We start from the raw sequence: 26,928 nt of genomic DNA on the forward strand, positions 1-26,928 counted from the left end.
GGTAGCTTGAGCGAAGATCAAACTTAGTGAATAATTGAGCCCCATTTAGTTCATCCAGCAAATCATCAACAACAGGAATGGGAAATTATCTTTGACAGTCAACTCATTGAGGGCCCTAAAGTCTAGACACATATTCCATTCCCCATCTCTCTTGAGCACCATGACCACTGGTGATGAATAAGGACTAATACTGGGATGAATGATGCCTGCTTCCAAAAGTTCCTTGATTATTTTTCTATTTCATTCTTTTGGGCGAACGGATATCTATATGGGCACACATTTGGTGTTTGTGCCCATGGGACCAAAGTGATGCTATGATCATGTTCCCCTCTCGAGGGTGGAAGCTCATGAGGCTTATCAAGTAATGGCTGGTGGGTATTTAAGATCTATTGCATCTCAGGATGAATCGGAATATAATTGGGTTCGAAGGCCTGGATGGCATTAAATTGAGCTATAACTCCATGATGGCCCTTTTTTAACAATTTTTCCATCTGATGTGAGCTGATGATAGAGGGCGGAGGGTATGTGTGTGGTTGTTCTACTTAAAGCTCATATATAACTCCTGGAAATCCATTGTGATTGGGCCAAGTGTGCGAAGCCATTCAGCACCTAGGACAATGTCACACCCTCCCATGTATATGGAAAATATGTGGGTCTTTAACTGATAATCCCCCATTTGAAGTTTGACATTTCCACAGCAGCCTTCACATTTCATTGTGCCCCCATCAACAATTTTGACTTGGAAGTTAGAAACTGCTCGTACAAAACAATGCACTTCTTCCGCGACTCTTTTATGGATAAATTATGTGTACTTCCACTATCAATTAAGACTACTACTGGGTGATTCTTAATAAAACCTCTGATTTTGAGAGTTTGAAGTGAAGAAATCCCTACCAAAGCTTGCAGTGAAATAACTGGCTCTTCAAGTACATTGTCCTTCTGGTTGTCCTCTTCTTCCCCCTCTGGTTCCTCAAGTGGTGGGGCTTCCTTCGATGAGTTGTGATCAGTAGCATCAATTTGAAAAAATTTGGGCTCCTTGCATTTATTCCCAGGGGAGTATTTTTCATCACAGTAGTAACATAATCCTTGCTTTCTTCTTTCCGCCATTTCTGCAGGTTACACCTTTTGAACCTTGAGTGTTTGGTTAGTGTTGTGAGCCTATGGGGGGCGACCCTTGGCAGTGAAATTTGGGCGATTGGACTCGGCCGCTAACGCACATTCTACTTCATGAGCTATCTTGCAAGCCTCGAGCCATGAGCAAGGGTGGTGCAATCGGACATGGGCTTGTATGGCCTCTTTAAGAGCACTGATAAAACATTCCGTGTAGCACCGATCTTGTAGACCTAAAGTGTGGAAAGCTAAGGCTTCAAAGGTTGTAATATATTCATCCACTATTCCAGTTTGACGGAGCTTAGTGAGATGACCCAAAAAAGTAGAGTCATGGTCAAAGTGATCCATAAGAGCTTTTTCGAATGTGTCCCAAGTCAAGGGCCTTCCATAGCAACGTTGATGCCATTGCGACCATTGTCATCTTTCATTTTCCAAGTACATGATCCCCACACTAAGATGAGTGTCATTATCCAGGATGTAATTCAGATTGAAATATTGCTCCATTTGTACTATCCATGCTGCTGGGTGAGAGCCATCAAATTTATGCATGTCCAGCTTGGGAGGTAGCAGACAGGATTGTTGGTGGGTGCCCCAGAGGTGAAGAGAGTGGCTAGACTCACCCTCACTGTGTTCTTTGCCAATATATGGCTCCTCGCGGGCTTTTGCCTTGCCCATAGAGAGTGTTGTAGTTAATTTCATTAGCTGATCTTGGATTTCTTTCAAGGATGCTTCAAGTTTATGCATCCTTTCATTCGCCATAGCTTGATTTCTAGTTTCTACGATGCACCGAGCCAATTTCCATAAAATTTGGGACTGCTTGACTTTTTTTTTTCTTGGCATTAACAATTGAATGGTACCACCTTGCTCAGCTCGTCATCGTGATTCTTATGGGCTAAGTCACCAATAAGCGCCCCAGGGAGTCTCAGACTCTTTTTTTTTAACGGAGTTTTACTCCTTTCTTAGGAATACTGCAATCGCCGAATTCCTGAAATGTCAATACCGCCAAAAGTCCTACGAAAATCACGCCCAGGTATAGGAACCCACACAACTACTCAAATCTGGATGGTAAATTTCAACGGCGGAACTGATTGCTGTTGTGGGTCTAATGGATCTGAGAGATCTGGATGGTTGATCTGATAGATCTGCACTGTGAAACTATTTGCTATTGTGGTAGCAAAAACCCCACTTGCAAGATCTGATCTGGCAAAGATTGTGTATGATCCAGAGAGAGGTCAGGGAACTATGGTCTCCAGGAGTGTCAGGTACTGAAAATCGCAATATACATAATGGTTTGATAGTAGTGCTTGGCCCAATTTTTTAGGGCAATAACCAAGGAGGATCAACCGTACCCTTAGTCGTACAATGTAACTACCCTATCATATGAGCGAGTAATCTCTTTGAGTGTTGTTCTTGGTGTACTGTAGCAGCAAGATTGCTGACGGTTTATCTATGGCGATGTGTCAAGGGAGCTAGGGGGCTTCCGATATACCTAGAAGGTACTTGGAAGATAGTCCGTGCGTGGTTTTGTTTAATGCGCTACTACTCGAAGGGGTACCCACAGTGGTTACAAGGGAGTTCAACAAGCGTGACCATCTCTTGTATTTCCTGTGTGCACGCCTCCCCAAATCCACAGGTTTATGCACTCAACGACAGATCCCATGGTTTAAAGATGACGGAACATGTCTCTAGCCAAAAAAAAATTGCTAAAAAATGGAGATCCCACCAACAATGGAAAGCGCTCTAATACCACTTGTTATGCTCTTAATCCTACAAAATGATACTAGAATACCAAATATGCAAAAAAATATACCTAGAACATAGAACAAGAGCAGTAACAACAAGTATTTTATTATTTAGAAAGCAAAGTTCACTTGCCTCTTCGAGGGGGAAACCTCCAATAGAGCTAAGCTCGATTAGAAAATAAGACACCATCTATCTAATACCATGGCCCATTTGCAACTAACTGTGGTCCCGTCATTAAATGCGGGTTAACCACTTACAATTATTAATATGGGCTTTATTGACTCTTTACTTAACTATAAATATGACTCGATCCTATTACATTAATAAGGGGGTTAGGGTGGGACCCTAACAAGGAAAACACACTACGGACAATTGTCATCAGTGGCAGAAGTATATGCAGACGTCCCAACAATTGTTTTGTAATTTCTGCAGGTTGGTAGGCCATGATGTATGCACCTACCGAAGCTACGAACTAATGATGGATCAGACCCCTGCCTACAGGGTGCAGACCGAAACGCGAGCCCTCGACTCAAATGCAAGGATGGCGTGAGTTTGGTTTCAGGGGTGTGGTCAGGGTTGAGGCAGAATGGGACTAGGAAGGGGTTGTGGACAACTAATTTGTTACAATTGTGGAGGGCCAGGGCACCATGCCCACGATTGTACAAACCCAACAAGAATATCATGTTGGTACTATACTCGGTTTGATCATGAGGCAAAAGATTTCCCTTTGTTGATAGCAAGGATGCATGAAAAGGGGGTAATCCAGCCCCCTTTGACTCAAAATTTATAGATGATGAGGTCTGAGCCACGCGAAGAAGTCCCAAATGTAAACATGATGCTGAAGAGCGGTATGACCACGAGAGATGATAAAGGGAAGTAGCCATGAGAAAGTGTGTGGGTTCACAAGGCTCCTATAAAGGAACTCGAGTTTTATTTCGAATGCGCAAACGAGATATTCATGGAAGCGAAGAAGAGCTTCACAGAGGCCTCCACTTCAGGTAGTAAGGATCAACTAGAACCAGGGATGGATCCTTCAATGCTCACTACCTTTCTAATGACATGCATGAAACTGCTGCGCGACAACAAGGTAGTCAAAGGGCTATAAGAACTTATCACTAGGTGCATGGGGTCAGGAGAACCACACGTGGTCTGGAAACTTGGAAAGCATGCATTGCGCACAGGAAGGGAAATGAGGTTGATTGTGCAAATAGGCGAGTACGATATGGATCATGTAATCCTAGATCTGGATTCAGACGCGAATGTACTACCAAAGAAAACATGGGAACACATGGGCAGACCCGCATTACAATGGCCCCCTATTTACTTACGAATGGTGAATCAATAGACGATTTTTCCCATGTGAAGACTCCAAGGGGTAACAGTCGATATTGAAGGCGCGAGAGCACAAGTGGATTTCGAAGTGATAGAGATTGTCGATGACAACAATCCTTATCTCGCACTACTAGGAATAGACTAGGCCACCGATATGAATGGAGTCATAAATCTAAAGAAGCGTAAAATGATCTTTGAGAAAAAGTCACTACATGTGGTAGTACCACTAGATCCAGCCGATGGAGCATGATAAACTGAATCACTGTGCGACGATGATAGTGATGACGATCTCGATTGTATTTACAAGATAGCTGTGTGAGAATAATATTGGGTGGATCTGACTGCAGATGGAAGGATTTCATGGCAACGCGAAAACTCCTACACTTCAGATTCAGACGAAGAGATAGAGCAATGGCATAATTGGCTACACGAAGTAACAACGCTTACTTGCAACATGATGGTTAGATCACTGCATTGCGTGACAATAGAGGCAAGGGAGCTACCAACATATGATGGATTGTCAACGGTGGATGAATTTCTGAGAAAATTTGAAAGCGCAGTGCCAGAATAGTAGCGGTTTGATGCGATGAAGTCAGCACTACACGTAATACCCGTACGATGGTGGGGTACGCATCAAGGAAATTTTGAGGATTGGTGCAGATGTAGAAGGACGATGTGCCTATGTTTTGGGAAACCCAAAATTTGAATGCAAGTCAGTCAACAGGGGCAAAACAACTTGCGTGCCCACCTTTCTCGATGGGTATAGACATATGTTGTAAAGCTCACACAAGCGCACACCATCCCCATAATAGTGAATTGGAACAAATCTCAGTAGCAGGAAAGGCGGCGCGCACTACAAACTATCCATGTTGAAGCATTTGATAGGGTGTGTAGAGTAATAAACAAGGTTGACCAAGTGAAACACACTGATTGAGACCTATGTGTGCTAGCGGTTCAATGGGCCTACCGGAACTTATGCAAAACCAAAAGGTGCAGAACGGAATGCTAACCATACTTACGGAAGAAGATCCAAAAAGGAATCTACATGTACTGGCTCCTACAGTGGCAAAAGTGCACAATGGAAAGGAGGAAAAAATCATACATCTACACGAGGATGAACATCTAAAGATTCAGGAAGCCATCCAGTGATGGAACCTTAGACTCCGTAAAATCGAAAAGGACCAGGTACAATTGTGGAAGAAAATAATTTTGATGGAAATTGACATCACGAGGCTGGAAAACAAGATCTCGCAAGCATGTCTCCTTAAGAAACCAAGGATAACAAGGCCAGATACGGATGATCATACCACTACATTAGATGAGTGTCGTTGAGAATTTATGACTCTGCTACCATGGCTACGATTGCACCTCACTAAATGTAGTAACCAGGGGAGTGCACTACATACAATTGAACGCGTGGCGCCAACTGTCGTGAAGGCAATTGTGGAGTTCCCGCGGAATACATTGAAATATGAGTTGAAGTCTTGTATAGGTGGCATAATCACCTGACTAACCGTAGGGGGCACAACCTCAACACTCTAGGTAGTTGAAAGAGAGCGCGGGACTCCAAAAGAGTTTGTTTGGGAATCGTATGATAAGGGGGATGTGCACAGAATCAACATGTCCCAAGGCTCGTGCCTGTGCTGCTGCATGGGTAGGCTGGGAAGTGACCGTTGGTGTTAGTGTTCATGACAGATGTTTGAGTTAAGGCAAAAGGGAGCGGGTGGCGGGCATTTAAGACACAAATTGGGGACAAGATTTCAGACAATCTACTACCAAGAAGGCATTAATGACTCAGAATTTGGGGGAACGCTCGAATTCAAATTCAAAAGGTGCTATAAAACTCCAACTGCTAGCCATGAGACAACACTTGTTCATTTGAGATTTGAGGAATTGCGTAGAGCACAGATTGTTGAGCGCTAATCAATATTTGAGCCCCGAGGTTCGCGAACAACCACAATTCATTCAAGTGGGATGACGACTACCAGGAGAAGTGTGGGTTTTTGTAGAAACTATCGTCGATGAAGCCGCGTAGAACCCCATAGTGCAGGATGTCCTCAAAGATGTTGGGGAGGCACCAGAAATTTCGAAATCACCTCCGACTCCAAGACCTAAGAAGGATAAGAAAGCAGCGGGACTAGGCTGCATGTCCCTGTGGAATCCATGGTTCGGTAAACTCTCCATGGAAGAAAAGGACAAGACTGTTACCATTGAGACAAATGATGAGGAGGAGGATCTACAGGTTCTCATCAATGAGATAGAGGTAGTAGAGGACATGGAAGAAGACATCCAGCTGGTGCGTACTGTAGTGAAATTGCCTGAGTATGTCCCTCCACGGAAAGGGAAAGCTAAGATACCCAAGGATTTGGATGTCGATAAGAGCGCACTCCAAATCCCACTCCTCCCCGATGGAATTGTGTTTGAGGGCTTGCCCCTGGGCCGCTTGTGCACAATGAAGTTTGAAGATTGGGACCTCACAGACAGTGAGAAGTTCCCACATTTAGAAACTGAGAACCTCATGAAGCAGAGCAAGGAGGGGTCAGTTACAACACTAGAGCCACGAAAATGACTGTGCGGTGTGGAGAAGGTTGGGCTACTTCATCTACTATGGATTCCACGCTTTCACCACGCACCTATCACAATTTTTGTCATCAGGGAGCTGCTTTGCCTGGTGCACAATGGGTACTTATGGTTGGAGGAGCTTATTCCCATCACGCTGGATCTTATCCACAAGATTTCCCGGCTCCCCTTTAAGGGAAAGGACCCCGCGGAGATAGCAAGAAAAAGCAAAGATTTGGTGCTCGTAGAGGCCATGAAGAAGAAATACAACTTGGAAAAGAAAAAGAGGGGTTACACAATCAACAACATTAAATATAAAGGGGTGCATGTACCCACCCAACTCTTGGCTAGGAAGGTAATGAGAAGATGTCACGGAGATGAGGTACCAGTGCCAGTAGTTGCACTGGCAGAACAATGCACTGAGGGGGTCCAATTCAACTCAGTCGAGTTCCTCTGCGAGGAGTTCCTAATGAACTACAAGGAAGCCGAGGAGCAGGGCAAGCCCTTCCACTATGTGTGGTTGCTCTTGTCTATTTTACTAGTATCAGGGGAACTAAAGGAGGACAGTCAGTTCCCTAATATTGAATATGACTTACCAGAGGTCGCAAAGTACATGTCGCTCCAAGCTTCTAAGGACACCATGCGGATCCGCGAAACAAAGATCTTCTGAGTGCTCATGAAGGCGAGTGTCCGGATGTGGATCAATAGGAGGCCACGCCTATCCCCATAGTGTACAATAGTCTATGGAGCTTTGGAGACTTCAAGGGAGACATGCAAAATGTGTATATCAAGGTGTGTAAGGAGCCAATGTAGAACTAGACCAACCTCCCCTTCATCGCCATTGATGATGCGATCTTCTCAGTGCTGGAATCATGGCCTCCCAAGTGGTGCACCCTGGATCTGGTGGAGATGGATAGAACAACAACACAAAAGTAGAAGGATGCAACTAAGTTGTGTATCACCCAGTTGGCTGTAGAGGTAAGGGCTGCCCATGAGGCAACAAAGGCAGCCGCAAAGCAGGCAAAGGTCGTTGAAAAAGTAGCAGAAGCACAGGCAGCAGGGGCCAACACGACACAGGAGGAAGAGTGCCAGAACTTGTCTACAACATAGGGAGAAGAGGACATAATACGAGGCGCATACCCAAGCACAACATCCACCTAGATGAAACGGTCGCACGTCATGGAGAGATCAGGTCCACGGAAAAAGGTCAAGGCATCCAAATTGGACATTGAACCGATTACACTAACGGAAGGTGACCTCTATGACATTGGTGACATGGTTTGCGAGGTCACCAGGGAAGTGCTCCAGGAAGCCATGGTAGAGAAATAGATTTTTTTGGGGGCCCTAAGGGTGCAGCTGCAAGAGCTTTGGATGTGGCTCCCACAAGAAGGAATAGTAGCTGCCTCCGACCCCATAGCTACATTAGTAGTGGAGGAGCTGCTACGCGCAAAGATTCCCAACACCATAGTGCTATTGGAAGGAGCGCTAATAGTGGAGAATGAGGATGATAGGGCAGCAGTGGGTAGGATCAAGGGACTTGGCCTAAATTTGGCTACCCTTTTGTGAGACACACTGTACTAACTGCAAGATGGAATAATAGTAGAGCTCCACGGTCATGTGATCCAGGTAATGAGTGAGCAAAAGATCAACATCGAACAACTCAGCCTTCACCATGATGAATTAGTGTCACAGAACCAGTAGATCCTGCAAACAACTAATGAAGCATGTCGACGAGTTCCAAAGTTATCCATTACCGCAGACCTACAAACAGAGATGTGGATCCACTATCTAGCAAGCGAAGTTCGAAGTGCGCACGAGGAAACAACGGGAGTACAACTGGAGTTGAACCTCCAAATTTCTGAGCTGTGACTGAAGGTGCAGCCTTCCACTCCTCTAGAAGTTAAATAATAGCCCATTAGTGCCATTCAAACAGGACTAGAAGAAATTGGATGGGCAGTGCAAGACTGTGCTAGTATGTTGGAGCAAGCTTTTGACGTCCTCACATCCTTGGAGGAGGACCCCAAAATACAGTGCCTGGAAACAGAGGTGCGCGAACTACAGGAGCAGTATGATAGTGTAAGGCAAATTGCATAGACAGTCATCCTCACCCAACAGCTAGTAAAGATGCAGCAAGCAACGACACTTTAGAGCAAGTGGATGCTGCAAGATAGAAAGAGGCACTTCTCAAAGCGCATGTCCAACCTTGGATTGATGAGGACTTCACCATTATGGTTGACATTGAGGGCAAGCTCGCACAGATGCAGGAGATATATGCACTACAACAGGTAGCGGATCCTCACAAAGAAGCATCAGAGGAACGCATGTAGCAGGTCCAGCAAAATGCAGAATAGTGCGATGCGAACCTCCGGGCAGTACGGGACCAGTTGGAGGGGCTCTATGCCAAGATCACCGTAGCAATAGAGTGATCCGGGATGAGTCATGATGATTGTGTTGGGGGCCTGTTGGGCATGGAATCCCCCCACAACTTGTTTTGGGGCTCAAAGCCGAAGTTTTCTTCAAAGGTTTTGTAAGACTTTGTGAATTGCGAGCACGAAGTGCGAAGTATAAGATGAGTCAGAGGTTTGTCTGCCCTAAAATATTGTAATGTAACGAAAGTCATGCTGGCCTACCCATGGTTCGCAGACCATGGAATTGTATAAATTGAGCGAGGCTCTAATTTGTAGAGATAACTAAGGAATAAGAGAGAAGAATACGAATGGTTTGATCTTAGAGTAGGATTCTAAGTGTATTGGGTTGTAGTAGTAGGAAGAGGCTTTGCAGCTGAGTATGTAGAGGCCTAGTAGAGTCTACAATTAAGTGCGCGAATCCCTGCAGCTGAGTGCATAGGGCTGGATAGAGTCTGTAATCGGGATTGAAGATTAATAAAGAGAAGTAGATCCTTATTTCTGTGTATTTGCTGTACATTGACTTCTTTACGTTTATATTGGTTTATTTATCGCGCACACTAATATGATTGCTGAATATTCTATAATAATCATTAATCTTACAGACACATGTAAAGTAATCGGGTAATAACAAAAAAAAATAGCAAGGAACTTGGGTATTATACAGGTTGCACCCCGAGTAGGGCTACACAGAAACAACAGCACATGTTGCGAAGGAATAATAAGTGTGTGTAGTGATGTGTGTGTAGGGTCAAACCACAGACCTCCAGAAGCCCATAAAAAATCCCCAGGGTGTGGAAACCTGGTTCTAGCACCCTCCCATACTACTTCGGTGAGACCTCAGTCTGCGCTCTCCAGACTATTGTCGAAAGGGCTAGTAGTACCAGCATTTACGTGGCTAAATCACCTCTAAACCTAGGTTAGGCCCATACGAGCCAATAGAGGGGGGCTACCTACACCCTCAAACCCCTTGACAAGGGGGGTTGTCGCCCCTACTGTGCCCAATGCAATGAATAGGGGCAGTTATCGCCCCCCTGTGACCCCCCCGTGCATGGGGCTAGTCGTGGAAACAATATAACACACAACCAACATCATCCTAGATGTAGATCAATCCTTTCAGATAGGTACTCTGATGTAGGTTCGCTAGTTAATTTTAGGATGGGAAGTAGAGTTAAACCATCAGGAAATAGACGCAAAAATTTATTTGGAAGAATGGCACTACTTGGTGCTAGACATGGGTCACTCTAGACGCAGATCCTCGCAATATAAACATATAGTCCATCTTTATTTGTTAATGAATAATATAGTAGCCAAAGCCTTGGCTATCCCTCTTATTGATTCTTCCAAGACTGATCATGGACTCCCTGAAATTCATAAGGAAATTCAATTGATTTAATTCTAGATCTAGCAACAAAATACCCACCTCAGTCACATTGAGAAACATATTCCATGTCTTCCTCATACATAATTACTTGGTTTGAGTGCAAAATATCGAACTCCAATGGATTCTTCTGATGACTAGTATCTTGTATGGATCAATTTTAGCTTTTAATTTTGCCATATGAAGTATTTGCAGAGTATGCTATCTAGTTTTAGTTATTTAGAATGTAGAAGTTTTAAAGATACTCAAACATATATAACTTTGCTAGACATTCTTAAACTCTTATGTTTTTGGATGACCTATAATTCAGTTAGGTGGCCAACAGATCTAGTTTCCCACTGGGAAGGTTAAGGCTAGCTAACCACGTGAATTCTAGTTGTAACGTCTCTTTTTTGAAGAAAATGAATGAAAAAGGTCTTGCCAAACTTATATATATATATATATATATGCAATTTATTATGAGAAACTTATGAGAATTTTTTTTTCTACGATCTCTTTACAGTAAACAAAATTTAATTTATTGTCTCCATTTCTTTTTTCAACAAATTTTCTCTTTATATTTATTCATGATAATGATTTTTATGGCATCAATAGTTGCACAAGAACCTAATGAATAGTGAGAATAATGAACATTAATAATATAATATGAATGAGGAATACAAAAACAATTATCTAATCCAATGAGTTGATAATGAAAGGTTGTTATTTGTTAGTTTTATATTATTTGAATATAAATCATTATTTCTCTATTTATTTTAGTTTGTTTACTCAATACTAATTGGTATCAAAGTTAGATTTCATAATTGTTGTTGATGTCTAGGTATGAACAATTTATTCACACATTTTTCTACATTAATGTATCAATCCGAGTGCCTATTCTTTTCAAGGCAACACACAAGATATATGCAGGGGCAAGGTTACAATCTGTCATTGACCAAGGGTTCGTGATTACCAAATCAAAGCATTGCTGAAATAGAAATAGAAACTCAAATGCAGAACTTAAAAAGATATTCACAATGATCTAAAGAATCTGCAACAACATTCAAGAAATAAACACAACAATACACAATACACACATAACAAGGAAACACGCAGAACCTAATTAGAAGAGTGGGCCCAACTCTCTGATCAGGGCTGCATTACTCATACCGAAAGATAGATCAGAAAAAAGGTTGCATTTTATTAATTTGAACAATGTTCTTACAATACAATGCAGGGTCTGACTAACCCCTGATACAGGAATGACCTGTCTTTTATATAGTACAAAGGGGAATAACATCTCTCCCCAAATCCTTGCAACTATATCCCCAAAGATATACATCAGTTCAATCATAGCACTACCACTGAGAGATCAAGAACATGAATGATCCAAAACAAGTTGAGAACAACTGCAAATCAATCATGTTGTTTCGTTGTGGTCGATCAGCTGCTGTGAATCGTGGAACTACTGCGAAATGTCGTGCAGTCAACACCTGCGCTCCATAATCTATGGTCATAACATGATTTAGTGGTTCAGATAGTTAAAACCCTCATGACTCTACTTCATTAATTAAATATCCCAAGAGATGATAAAGGGGAATTACCTCATAGTTTTACATAGTAAATGTATGCGAATGAATACAAAAGGGATGAAAAGAGGAGTGGAAATGTAGGGAAAAGATAGGCCAATTTGGTACCCAACATCTCCCCCCAACTAGCCTTCTGCATGCCCTCATGCAGATCATCATCTCCACAAGTCTGGGTTGGATAGGCTGTGTGCTTCATGAAGCCGGGTGAGATCGTATTCCTCGGCCATTTCTGTTCCTGGAACTTTAAACCCCTCTAAGAGAAGAACTTCCTTACACCAATCATTTGGTACAATATATGCTAGGGTGTAGTGCTCTTCTGGCAACTAAAGGACAAGGTACTAAAACCAAATTCCCATCCACCGGACCCCACATTTCTGGATGCATGCCACATATCTTGGCACCCTGCTGAGTGCTCGTGCAAAATTTGGTGCTCCAAACGATTCTCTATTCCGGATAGATGTGGGTGACATCATCCACCTTTCTTGACAACTATCCAGGGCCCCTTCTTGAAATGTGACCAATTGTTTGACATAGATATCGATACACCACTTTTGTGTCCTTAGCATCCGTTCCTTATTCCCCATAATTTCTAAAAATTTAGTGTGCTTGTTGTACATAGTCACTGATCTCTCGGGTTCTCCTCTTACCATAAAAGGCTTCATGGCCTGATTTGACTCGAACATGTCAGAAGCCTTCTGCCAACTTATCTGATTAAAATTGTATGAGGTGAGGGCCCTTAAATGAATGTCCCCCACATATGGAACCGGATTAAATTCTCTCTTAACATGCAAGAGATACCCATGCATGTAAAGCTCACACATAAAATGTTGAGTTGGCACATCATGGGCTCTCAATATCCGGAGGAACTATACACCATCCTCAATCTTGTGACTAATTTCTTTCTAGATTCTTTCCAAATAGAAGAAAAGAAAGCATTCATGTAAAAATAAAGAATAACTGGAAGCGGGAGGGCGACATGCCATCATCTCCTCTGCTAAATGGAGCATCTTCTCTTTATTGGTTTTCAACTCTGCCACTTGCTTTTCCAACCACTCCACCTTGAGTTTTTGCCTTTCATGCCTCAATCGAATTATATCAATGTGCTCCAAATATTCGAAGATAGTCATGGATGCTCGTTCTTGGGCTTTCTTCGCTTCGTTCTGATATCGCGCCACGGTGGATTTCTAGGTTTGTACTTCAACCGTCAAAGAAAACTCATGACCTTCAAACAAATATTTTATTGGGTCTATCTAAGTGGCAACAAAGGTTGTTGGCACTCCATCTACCTGTGTCCCTGCTTTGGCCATCATGGTTTTGGGCTGCTTAGCCCACCGCTTGTATTTCTTCACCTGTTTCTTCAACCAATGCATCTGTTTTCTCAACCTTTTAACCTTTTTTTTGAGTTGCATTGTTTCTTTGAATTACAACCGATATTTCTACTTCATAGGAAACCTTCATTGCTCACACAATTGTACCCATTCTTGTTTGACCACCACCTCATTTGGTGTTACATTCAGTTCAACACGTGGTGGATTACTCGAGGGAGTATCCACAAGGTTAATCGATGGGGCTTCTTTGCTTGGTCTCTCTTCTTGGGGAGTAGCCACTTCCTTACTGTCTCCTACTTCATCCGACTATGAAGCTATCTCGATAGGTGGCAGGCTCACTTGATGGATGTCCATTAGTGGTTCAGCCAAACTTTCCCTTCCAGGTTCCCTCATTTCAAAAACACTTGCCTCTTCCCCTATTCTGGGTTCTTGGGAAAGGTCGCTGTGGAGGTCTACAACCAACAAACCTATGGTAGCTAGTTCCTTATTCGACCCATCCAACTTCAAAATTAGTGGAACGACCACATTCTCCTCTATGTGTCGGGTGGAATGAGACACCCTTGCCCCTTTTGGAATGGAGAAGTAAGAGGAAAATTGAAATAATTTTCCTACCTGATCTATCTTGGCCCCAGTTGTGGCCTCGGTCTCTTTCCCTCTGTTTGCAGCGTCTCTGCTCTGGGTTGAAACCCCTACCTATGCAGTCCCTTGTTCTGAGGTTGATGCTAGTTCTTGTGGAACAGCGTCAGTCCCAGCATCTAATTTCTCTATAGTCTCTAGGGTCAGACAGGGTGATGGTGGTTCTTGTGTATCACCACCCTCCATATCCAGCAGTTCTTAAACAAACGATGTTGGCACTATTTCTTCCAGAACGACATTGATACAAATGGATTCTTGCATCATCACATCAATTCCATCCATTATACCCATAGCCTCTCCTCCTGTTGGCCCTACAGTTCTTTCAGCTTCGGGCCCCTCTCATCCTAGTTCATCTTCCAGACCAGACCATGGTTGGTAATGACTGCTGCCACTTGTCGCAAATGCCAAGAAGAGTGCACCATCAGCTGGAGACTCTTTAACAGGAAGAAATGCATATTTAATGAGAAGGCTTCCTCCTGTGGGAACTGGAGGTGAGCCAATATTTTGAAATGATATTTAAACATGGTGGTAGTACCCTCGCAGGTTATGTATCTCATTACAAAACTTGCTACCTCACCCCATGGGTGTGGTAATGAATTCCTATCGTACCCTCAGCCTTTGTGAAAAACATTTGCTCCGACTTGCAAGAATACTCTGGGGAACTTTGGGAGGGCGGTTCTTTGTGAAAACCATTTCTGCCCCTGTTAGGGTAGCCCACTGACCTCTGCAATCGTTTCTTTTGTAATAGCGATTTCTATCCCCTAGACCCGAGAGCTCCCTTCCTCTAAATTGAGTGCAAATTCAATCACAATCACCTCGTTAAACCCTTGCAATCTGTCGAAATAGACGTTCCACCCTGCATTTTCAAAAACCTGCCATACTTCCTGATTGTTTCGGACCATTGTCGTGCCCTCTGGCCGATGGCGCATAGCTAACCCACCCATCACTGTAGGAACTGGATCAACACGATGGATATAGTCAGCTGGTAGGGGGAGAGTAACGACAACCCAACTAATAATGGCAATAATGTTAGCATGGTTTTTGCGGGGTAAAAGAATGGTAATAATGGCTGGTACACCTTGAAAAACACAAAAAATAATGGCAGGGTATGGGAGTATAGGTGAATGATTATGGTGATTGAATACAACGTACTGGGGAAATGATCGGTAAAGTTCTTGGTGTACGATTTCAAATTCCAATGCATAGGAATCACGATTACAAATTTGCATGATTTTTGGTTTTCGTTCGCATTGGATTTGGTATTGATGTGATATGATTACGATTTTAGGTATTCCATCATTTATTTATGATGGGACCCAACCCAACTTAAATGCAGCCATCTGTAGCATGTACTAGTCCCTTCTTTGGAATATTTTAATTAAATCCATAAAAGTCAACGAAGGCATACCTGGTGACATACCTGGCAATGGAGTAACAACAAAAATAATTGGTGGAATAACGACAATAGTAGAGTAACAATGCCGATAGAGTAAAAGCACCAGTGGAGTAATAGTATGATGGAGTAACAACAATGGCGGAGTAATAACAACTATGGAGTAACAACACTAATGGAGTAACAACAACAGTGGAGTAACAACATTGGCAGAGTAACAAAAAATACAGTGTAACAACACCAATGGAGTAATAGCAATGGTGGAGTAATAGCACCGATGGAGTAACAACAATAGAGGAGTAACAACACCGGTGGAGTAATATCAACAGTAGAGTAATGGCACCAGTGGAGTAACAGTATCAATGAAGGAGGAACAGCACCGGTGGAGTAATAGCAATGGCGGAGTAACAACAATGGCAGAGTAACAACACCAACAGAGTAACAACAACAACAGAGTAATAGCACTGATAGAGTAACAGCAACGGTGGAGTAACAACATCGATGGAGTAATAGCAATGATGGAGTAACAACACTTACGGAGTAACAACAACGACGGAGTAACGACACCAATGGAGTAACAACAATGGTGGAGTAACATCAATGGCTGTTACTTGAAAAATTTCTCAGTTTCTCCTTGTCATAATTTGGTTCTTGTTCCTACAAAAAGACAAACAAGTAAGTAGTAATAGCATACACACACACACACACACAGATATATATATATATATATATATATATATATATATATATATATATATATATATAGATATATATATTAACGGAATGCAAAGGGCATATTCTCTGCACCAACAACCATCAAACTAGATGTATCAAAAAGATGTTTGATGAAGGCATATTTAGAAGTTGGACGGTGGTATAACTTTAGATGGTGTCTGTTGACTAGGAAGGAAGTATGATTTTCATCTACTATAGCCAATCTGATTGTTCCATTGTCAAATATGGCGTCCACTTCATAGGGTCCCATCCAACGAGTGCAAAGCTTTCCTTTAAAATATTTGAAACAGGAGTCATATAAAAATGCCCAGTCTTTTGTATGAAACACCTTATTCTTGATAAATTTATCGTTCCATTTCGTACTCTGAAGTTGGATAGTAGTGGTTCTCTGGATAGCTACTGAACGAATATTTTCTAACTCATTGAGCTATTCCAACTGATGTTTCTGGGCCTCTGATAAGTCTAATCCCACTTCCAAATCTGTTCTAAGCATTTTGATCTCGAATTCTACCAGAAACAAGGGGTATTTCCCATGAACTAGCTCAAATGGTTAAAACCCGATTATATTACACCATGTCATCCTATACACCCAAAGAGCTTCTGGAATTTTCTATGACCAATCCCGGCGATGACTTGCTATAGTTTTTGTGAAGATATTTTCCAATACCTTGTTTGTGATTTCTACCTGTCCAATCGCTTGGGAATGGTAAGGAGTTGTCACTCCGTTTTTAACCCTGTATTTCTGCATAAGCCTCCCTATCATGTGGGGTGTGAATTGTGCTCCTACATCTAAAATAATTTCTATCGAGGTACCATATCAGGAAAAATCTCTTCAAAAGAGAAATCTGCCACCACCTATTTTGTTGCATTCGCAACTGCTCTAGCTTCCACCCACTTAGTCACATAATCAGTACAGACCAGGATGTGAAACTTCTGGTGGGAAGGTGGGTTGATGGGTCTAATGAAATTGGTGGCGCACTTCTCAAAAGGTTCACGAACTACCTGGGGATGTAATGGCATTTCATCTGATTTCCTAGGTTGTCCCATCCGTTGACAGCTATCACATCTTCAGACATAATCTCTAGCATCACGAAAGATAGGAGACCAGTAGTGTCCCATTTGCAGCACCTTATGGCCTATTCTTTTATCTGCAAAATGTCCTCCACAAGGTCCACCATGGGCAACCTTCAATATATCATATATATCATCCTCTGATACACAACAACGAATCTATTGATCAACCCCTGTATGAAAGAGGTATCTTTCCATCCATGAATATCGGGTACTATGATGAATAATTTTCCATTGATCCTTATATGAAAAATGATGAGGTACCTTCCTTGTAGCAAGATAGTTAGCAATATTTGCATACCACGGAGCGTTAGAGGAAATTGCAAAGAGATATTCATCTGGAAAGCTATCTTCGATAGGTATACCTTCGGCATTATTGTCTAAGCTAGATAGAAAATCGGCAACCATGTTGTCCTTCCCTAGTTTATCTACTATGGTAATATCGAATTCTTGAAGTAGCAAAAGCCATCTTGTAATACGACAAGGAGTAACGTGCTTATTCGTCAGATACCTGATGGCTACATGATTAGTGTGTACAAAGGTGGGGTAACCAGTGATATAGTGCCAGAATTTGTTGATGGCATAGATGACAGCAAGGAACTCCTTTTCATTCACTGTGTAGTTTAACTCAGCAGGAGCTAAGTTCTTATTAACATAGTAAACTACATATGGTACCTTATCCACTTGCTGCCCCAAAACTGCCCCAACTACTGTTTGGGAAGCATCAGCATGAATATGGAATGGTAATGCCCAGTCTGGTCCTTTAAGGATCCGAGCACTACAGACCAGTTCCTTGATCTTCACAAAGGTTGCATCACAGTTATCTGTCCACACAAAGTCTGCATCTTTTGTCAGTAATTGAAAAGGCAGATGTGTTATTTTAGCAACATTTTCTATAAAGAACCTGTAATAACCAGCACAACCGATAAAGCTACGTACCTGAGTGGGTGTTTTGGGTATTGGAAAATGATGTATTGCCTTTATCTTGGCTAGATCCATCCAGATTCTTAGAGTCAAAAGCAAGTGTCTAGGGACTATTCGTTTGTGCATCATCATATGGAATTTCTCTATACTTAAAGAGACTTGCACCTTCTTGCATATTTCAAGAACCTTTTCTAGCTTCCCCAATGTTTCTTCGAATGAATCTCCATATGTTGTGAAATCGTCCATATAAATCTCAACACCATCATCCATCAGATCAGAGAAAATCCCTAAAATTTCCCTCTAGAATGTTGCAGGTGAATTACAGAGACAAAATGGGAGGACTCTGTATGTGAACGTTCCCAAGGGCATCTAAATGTGGTCTTATCCTGATCTTCAGGAGCTATCTGGATCTAGTTGTACTCGCTAAATCCATCTAGGAAGGAGAAAAACTTCTTCTCACCTAATGTATCCAAGACTTGCTCAATGAATGGTAACGAAAAATGGTCTTTCTAAGTTTCCTTATTTAATTATTTGTAGTTCACACATATTTTCGTTTATCATTTTTCTTAGGGACCAGTACCAATGGAGAAACCCATTGGCTATCTGAAGTGGGGTAGATAAATCCCACATCCAGTAGCTTTTGGAGCTCTTCCTTAGCAATAATTTTTAGAGTAGGTTTCATTTTTCTCTAGGGTTGCCTCATAGGATGACAATCCTCCTTAATGTATATGTGATGGGTGCATAAATTAGTAGGAATTCCCTTCATATCTAAGTAGTCCCAGGTGAAGGATTCTTTGTGTTTCCAAAGAACATCCAAGAGTTGTTTCTTCTGGGAGTCTGATAGATCTGGATTGATATTCATGACTTTACCTGGTTCTATTTCAATTGAAATACTGTCATGGGGCACAGTTGTAGGTAGCTCATCAAATCCATCTACTGTTCCAATACTTTCCTAAGTTTCACAACTCAATACGGACTCCAAAATTTGCTGATTCAAATCTGAAATAGAACAACGATCACTGATAAAGGTAGTAATTGTGTCATCTTCTATTTCGTATTTCAACTGGAGGGCCTGTCCAATAGTAAGAACTAGTATTAATTGCTCATTTTCTAATTTAGACTCTTTCCTGTATAAATATTTCTTTCAGCCTATTGATTTTGCTGATGGGTTAGGTTTTGCAAGAGGATATAACACCAGATTCTTAGTGTTTTTCCCATTCAAAATGATCATATGTCCAGACCAACACCCAATATAAGCATTTGTGGTTGCCAGCCATGGTCTTCCTAGAATCAGGGGATGGCCTCCAGCTGGAGATTGCATTTGGAGTACTACGAAGTCCATAGGGTAGTGCCGTGAATCAACCAAAATTATGATATCCTATAACTTCCCTACCGGTTTTACTATAGATTGATCTGCCAGTTCTAACACTATAGGTGTGTGTTTCAAGATACAAAGACCTAATGCATGCATAGTTTCAGCAATGATGACATTTGTGGTAGCACCCAAATTGACCAATACATTTAGAATTTCTACCCCATTAATTTTCACGATTAAAATTGGGTTCCTGAAATCCCCATACTTTACAAGCATTGACCTTCCCATCATGAAATCTGATCACTTCCCCATTACATGAATGGTGAGTGGGTCCCTTGATTTCTTTTTAGGCTTCTTAGCACAATATTCCCTAAGATTTTTTGCATATAGAGGTGCATCCCTTATAGCTTGCAACAGGGGAATCTTGACAAATAAATTATGTAACTCCCCTAATAGGTCAAACTCAGCTTGAGGTGTCGGTTTACTCAAAGCCAACCTTTCTGGATAGGGCAGTTCAGCTTGGTGTTTTTGAGTAATTGGAGGTTGAGGAAGTGTATGATTTTTGTTGACTTGGTTTGGTTCCTCTTCAACCATTTCTGGTTCCTTTTCCTCACTGTTAATTTGTTCAATGATAACTAGTGAGGGTTGATCATCTACTGTCTGCCCAGATCGTAAATTCATGTCATAGAATTCTGCATTAGAGATGCTGTATGAAGGTAGGTTGAGAGTGCCAGCTTACTGAGCCCCTTTATTGTTAGGATTTAGATTGGGTTGGATGGGAAGTTGGGGACACACATGTTGATTACTAGGAGGCACATTAGAGGGAAGCTAAATTTGCTATTGTGGCATTGATTGTGGAAACTAACCAGGAGGAGGTCCCCACCAGTTCGGAGCCCACGAGGAACTTGAACTAGCTTGAAGAGCCCACTGCTACCAAGGTGGAAACTAGTATTGGGGCCAAATGGGTAGATAAGGCATGGACTGGGGAACAATATTAAAATTTCTAAAATATTGAGATGGATCTAGAAACATACCTTGATTTCCCATTGATGACCGAGGTTTCCATGGCTTTTTAGGTCCCATAAAGTACAACTGCTCCATCTATTCGCCTATCCCTTGAAAAGCTTATTTTAGTCTTGGTAAGGATGAGCATGAACTTGTCACATGATTCAACTCACAAATTGAACACTCCTCCATAGAGTTTAATGGACATTCCCTCTGTGGGTGTTTCTTTCTGCATGTTCGACAAAATACAACCATAGTTCTTTCCAATTCTAAATGTTTCTGTTTTACCTGCAGCATGTCTATTTGTTCAGATAAGGTACTTAGGATATCAGTACTTAGGTTGTCCAACAAATTCCCAATTTCTTCTTTTGTAACACCTCCACCAGATACTTTTGTTGATCGAATCCCTTTTTTGTTCCTTGCAACTCCCCTTGAGTACTAGATGCATAACTCGCGGATGGTGTCAAAGTTTTCTTTTGATATATCTCCCTTTCCGATTATATTTAACAATTCCAAAAAGTCTTCTCGAAATGCCTAGAGAAGGATAATTTTCAAAATGTCCTTATCTAGATTAGAGTGACCTGATCTCTGCAATGTGTATTTAAAGTGTTCCACACAGTCTTCCATATTTTTATCCTCTTTCTGTGTAAATTTGAAAATTTCTTCTTTAATATCCCATGATTTACAATAGTCCTGGTACTTCTCCAAGAAAGAAGTTCTCATCTCCTCCCATGTGGTGATAGACCTTCCCCCAAGACCCATAAACCACCACAGGGCTATCCCTTTTAGCGTAGTAGGGAAGATTTTCAATTTCTGAGCATCTGTTATATAATCATACCCTCGACACACAATGTCAAATTTAAACAAAAACGTGTTGGGGTCTTCTGAAGTAAGCCCATGGAAACTGGGTAAAGCTGTTAAAGGAATGGGCTTTGATGGTGCGCTAGGTCCATAGTAGAGGTTGTAGCTGCCATGAATATCCTCCAATACTCACTGGGGATTTTAGCAGGCTCCGCTGGAAGGGTTTTCTCACAGGGATTTGAGTTGCCTTAATAGTGCTCACTCTATCGTTTAGTGATAGAAGTGTCTCTATAATTTCTTCCTCCCTATCACAGTGGCTTGACCCTTCAGATCTCCTCTTTGCAACTTCTTCTTTCCTACTGGGATGGATTGTTCCCTCGGATGTTTTACTTGCAACTTCTTCTTCTTTTGTTATGAGCAACGATATCCCTTTATCAAGCATACTGTTGCTTTTCTCCTGGACAGCTAGAAGGGCTTGTTCCATCGAATCAGTAGGGGGTGTTATGGATAGCACTAGTTGATCTACAAATTGTCGCTCAAATCTTGTCCACGCACATCTGCATGGGAAGATGCCTTTGATTCTGTTTTTGCAATGATTTGTTGGATATAAGTGTTCCTTCCCAAATCCTATCCTCCCTTCTTTGGGGCTCTCCCTATGCCCCTTTTATTTGGCTCTCTCTTCATACAAGTAGGTGTGATGATAGATGTTGCTATCAAAACACAATGCTCAAGGCTAGGAGTGGGGTGTCAAATGACCATTCCCTCCCCAGGATGAGAGATCACATTGAAAAGAGGACAGTTAATGAAAAAAAAGGAACCTAGGGTTCATGGTTTGGAGTAGGGCATCAAAGGACTCCTCCTTCCCTAGGACAAGAACCCAATAAAAAAAAATAACACACACGCAAGAAAAACTAACAATTCAATACCTGAAGTAGGGTGTTAGAGGATCCCTCCCTCCCCAGGGAGAGAGATTTGGTTTCTCAAAATCAAAACAACAAAAATGCTAGGGAAATCTAAGCACAGGGCCTGGAGCAGGGTGGCAAAGGACTCCTCCCTCCCCAGGGCTAGAGATCGGCCCTAATAAAAATAGGAAAACAATAAAAGTGTGAAATAAATGAAATACCTATGCCCAGGACTTGGAGCAGAGTGAGAAAGCTTGTTCTCTTCCCAGGATGAGAGATTGACCCTCTGGTTGATATAGATCGTGTCTTGCACCTTGTTAGCCTCCTTGGTAGTGGTGCCAAAATGTTGGTGTCCAGGTATGAACAATTTATTCACACCTTTTCCTATATTAATGTATCAATTTGGGTGAGTATTCTTTTCAAGGTAACATGAAAGGTATATGCAGGGGTAAGGTTACAATCTGTCATCGACCAAGGCTTCGTGATTACCAAATCAAAGCATTGCTGAAGCAGAAATAGAAACTAAACTGCAGAACTTAGAAAGGTATTCACAGTGATCTAAAGAATCTCCAACATCAATCAAGAAATAAACACATCAATACACAATACACACATAACAAGGAAACACCTAGCACCTAATTAGAAGATCAAGCCCAGATCTCTGATCAGGGATGCGTTACTCACAACGAAAGATAGATCAACAAAAAGGTTGTATTTTATTAATTTGAACAATGCTATTACAATACAATGCAGGGTCTGACTAACACCTAATACAAGAATGACCCATATTTTATATAGTACAAAGGGGAATAACATCTCTCCCCAAAACCTGGCAACTATATGCCCAAAGATATACATTAGTTCAATCACAACACTAGCACCGAGAGAGTAAGAATGGGAATGATCCAAAACAGGTTGAGTACAACTGCAAATTAGTTATGTTGTTTTGTCATGGTTGATCAGCTGTTGTGAATCAAGGAACTGCTACAATATGTTGTGCAGTCAACACCCGTGCTCCATAATCCACGGTCATAACATGTTTTAGTGGTTCAGATAGGTAAAAACCTCATGACTCTACTTCATTAATTAAATATCCCAAGAGACGATAAAGGGGAATTACCTCATAGTTTTACATAGTAAATGTATGTGAATGAATACAAAATGGATGAAAAGAGGAGTGGAAATACAGGGAAAAGATAGGCCAATTTGGTGCCCAACAATAGCCACAAGGGATTTTCTCCTCTCTTTTTTTATTGAATTCAAAAAATATGACAAGGGTTGAAATCCCTTCGTTGTTAGGTTTATAAAAGTACAAGAAGGGATCTAATATCTCTAGATTTCAACTGTTTACTTTATTTTATTTATTTTGGTATCTAGAAACGGAAATAACATGGGTTTCCCCCTATTTTCCTCTTACACATGACCCAATTACTACATACAATCAAAACTCTTATCTTGGACATGACACATTTTAAGGTCATTACCATAAAGGGAACCCACTTGAAAGAGCATAAATGTAATTCTCTTAGTTGTAGAAGTGATTCAACAAAAAAATAATTTCTCCAATGACATGCATAGGTGATCAATACATTGGCTATAAATGTTGTAAACATGAATCTAAATAAGCTCATGCCTATAGTACCACCTAACATATGCTGGGACTTTAATGCATCTCTTCCATATTTTTTATGGTGATTTTTATAGTGACCATTTTAGAGCTTGAATATATTAATTCTTCTCTTATTTGACACATCGTTTTGCAATTAAAGAACATGATAAAGTCACATTATTAGTTTGTCATCTTTACAATCCAGTTATTAAATGGTAGGAAAATATTAAAAACAAATGGAATGCAAATTCGTCCCTTTTTATATAATTAAATAATGATGTCATTTGCTAGGATCCTAGCATTATCCATAGATGAAATCTTCTATAAAACACTTTGAGATTGTTTTTATCTTGCAAGTTACATGGAATATTTATAGGAATAATGGTTATAGTTTTGAAAATCTACTAATTAAACCATATAGTATTAAACTGTTGAATTTTTCAAGCTCCAACTACATATTTCTAGTTATGATTCAAAATAGGCAGTTATCTTTAAATTTAGTTTTGGGTTAGTCCTTTCTCTTTGTCATGAATTCTCTTTGGTGCACAATGCACCTCCTTCCATGGCCTTTCAAAATTATCTCACTATTAAAAGGAAAATGGGTAAACAATAGATTACATTCTATTATCTATCTCGCCCACCCGTACTACCATGAAATACCCCATGGATACAATGCACCAACTTCCCATAAGTCAATAGTGTAACATTCACAAATTGATCTCTCGCAACACAACTAGGTTCCATACCATTTATTGTGCACGAATAGCTAATACCTATTCTTTGAGGAGGCACCCCTTTCTAAAGGTCATCAATGTTCCCCATTCCATCACATGTGATTCTAATTTCATCCTAATAAGTCAACATTATCCTCATATTTACTATTATAGTTGGATCAATAAATGGGATAAACCCCATTTTTTAAGAAATAATGTTTAAGTACTCTTACTCTTATTTTTCATATTTATGATTACATTCTATGCATCATCACTCCTCTAAATTACATCAAGTTATTGCTAGATATTCTTTACTAATATGCACACTTCACTAAGTAAAATTATACCCATACTCATAATCCCTCACTAAGGACCATCATATATATTGCTTTTAGCCCATACTACTTCCATATTCAAATCCCTCTTTAGTAATGATAAGGTACTTACATCATTATATCATACATGAATTGAAACTTGATGAAACTTAGCCACCATGGATGACCTTGAACCCTATCCTCATTAATTACTATGAAATGTTTATTAGAACCAAGGCCTTGAAACATACTTTCCATCATGATATGAGATTAATCTAGTCCAAAGTGCTTCACTTTCAGCTACTCCTATTTACCATTTTGGCTATTGTAAGAATGTATAAATTCACAAAAAACTTAGGAACTTATAATTACAGGTATGTTCCATCACATGTAATCACTCAATAGACAACCTACCTTTTTTATGTCTTAACAAGAGTAAAATTTTTTAATATTTAGTAAGACCTACACATCACATGTGTTACATTTGTGCCAAGTTCTTATTTACATCCCGAAATATTTAAGGAAAGCTTAGGAAGTTTGTATTTGACCAACACTTTTTCTTCTCTAGAATTTTAATTTTAACCAAGCATATTTAATCTAACCCTCATTATGCCAATGTGTTATTGGACTAGCCTTCCCATCATATGGTAGTATATATCAACTATTTTCTTGGGGGCTTCTATTTTTATTGTAAATCACTTTTAAGTTCCCCTAATCTCACATGCTCTTTACATCAACTCTATAATCAAGAACTCTTTCATTGGGCTCCAAAAAATAAAATTGAATTATTAAGGGCTTCAAGGCCTTGTATTAAGGCCATAATAAACATTCATTATTAGTTTTATTTATTATATTAGGAGGCTATCTATAACCTTTCGTTATACCCATTAATTTTAATTGCACTCTTTGTCTCACACACACACACATGTACACGCACGCACACGCCAAGGGAAATAGTCTTAGGATCATCAAATCTTGTCATAGTGAGAGCCATAGTTGGGTACCTAGGTGTATCTGTAGATGGGAATGTGTTTATAGCATGACCAACTATTTCATATTTATGTCAAAGTTAATGTTTTTACATGGAGTACAACTGGTTCCAAGTCATTTTATACTAGTGTTTAGCCTAAGGGTATAGTTGGTTGTTAACTAGTTTATTACACTAAATCAAAATAATACAAGTAAATGATAGGAGAATTACCAATCTAAAACAAACATTCTACTTCAATGAAGAATTAAGATAGATTCATTTTTTTTTTTTTGTGTTTTTTTTTTCTAGAACATTGTTTTTTCGAATTTCCTAAAAGCAAAGTTCAAAAACATCATTACATTCATATTCCAAGTAATGGGGGACTTCATGGATGCCCATGATCATTATGTCAGGACCCCATTTCTATAATACCATTGCAACACATGGTGGATTTTCCGTGTAAAGAAAATAAGACCAAGGTCATCGGACACATATTCCAAGATGAATGGTGGGAAGAAATTATAGTGGGGATGAATTTCAGTTTATTTATGGCTAGGAAATTGAAAAAGGAAAAGAAGTAATAATTGAAATTTATTTATGAAAAAAATAAAGTAAAATAGGAGAAAAGGAATGTAAAGAGACATAAATTTGTATGCAAAGGAAATTAGAGGAAAAATGAAGGAAAATAAAGGAAATAAAGGCGTTATTGATAAATAGGATTATGAGGATCAGTTCACGACTTTTGTCAAGTAGCCTTTTTCAGGTTAGCTATGTTTGCTCATACTCTTTCAAACTTAGAGCAATCTTGGAGCACTTTTGCATACAATTTGGATTTGGAGAAAGAAGTCAAAGGAAAGAAGGAAAGCACAAGGAAACAATTGGATCAACAACTAAAATTGGATTGCTTTGTAGGTAAAAGGTTGCATGTGTGATTTCCTTGTTGATTTTTGGATGCATGGTATATGCATGCAATATTTTGGTTATGCGTTGTCATTGACATGGGGTTTTTCTCTGACTGACAGTGGTTTTAGCCTTACCTTTCCATTTCCTGGATAACCATGGTGTTGAAGATTTTTCCAATTTTTGGTTTTCTAATTGGTTCTCATGTTCCTTA

The sequence above is a fragment of the Pinus tabuliformis genome, chromosome 2_2 (genome assembly GCF_031772625.1).
Source record: "Pinus tabuliformis cultivar Carrire ecotype Pingquan chromosome 2_2, CPIR1, whole genome shotgun sequence".
Classification (NCBI taxonomy): Eukaryota; Viridiplantae; Streptophyta; class Pinopsida; order Pinales; family Pinaceae; genus Pinus; species Pinus tabuliformis.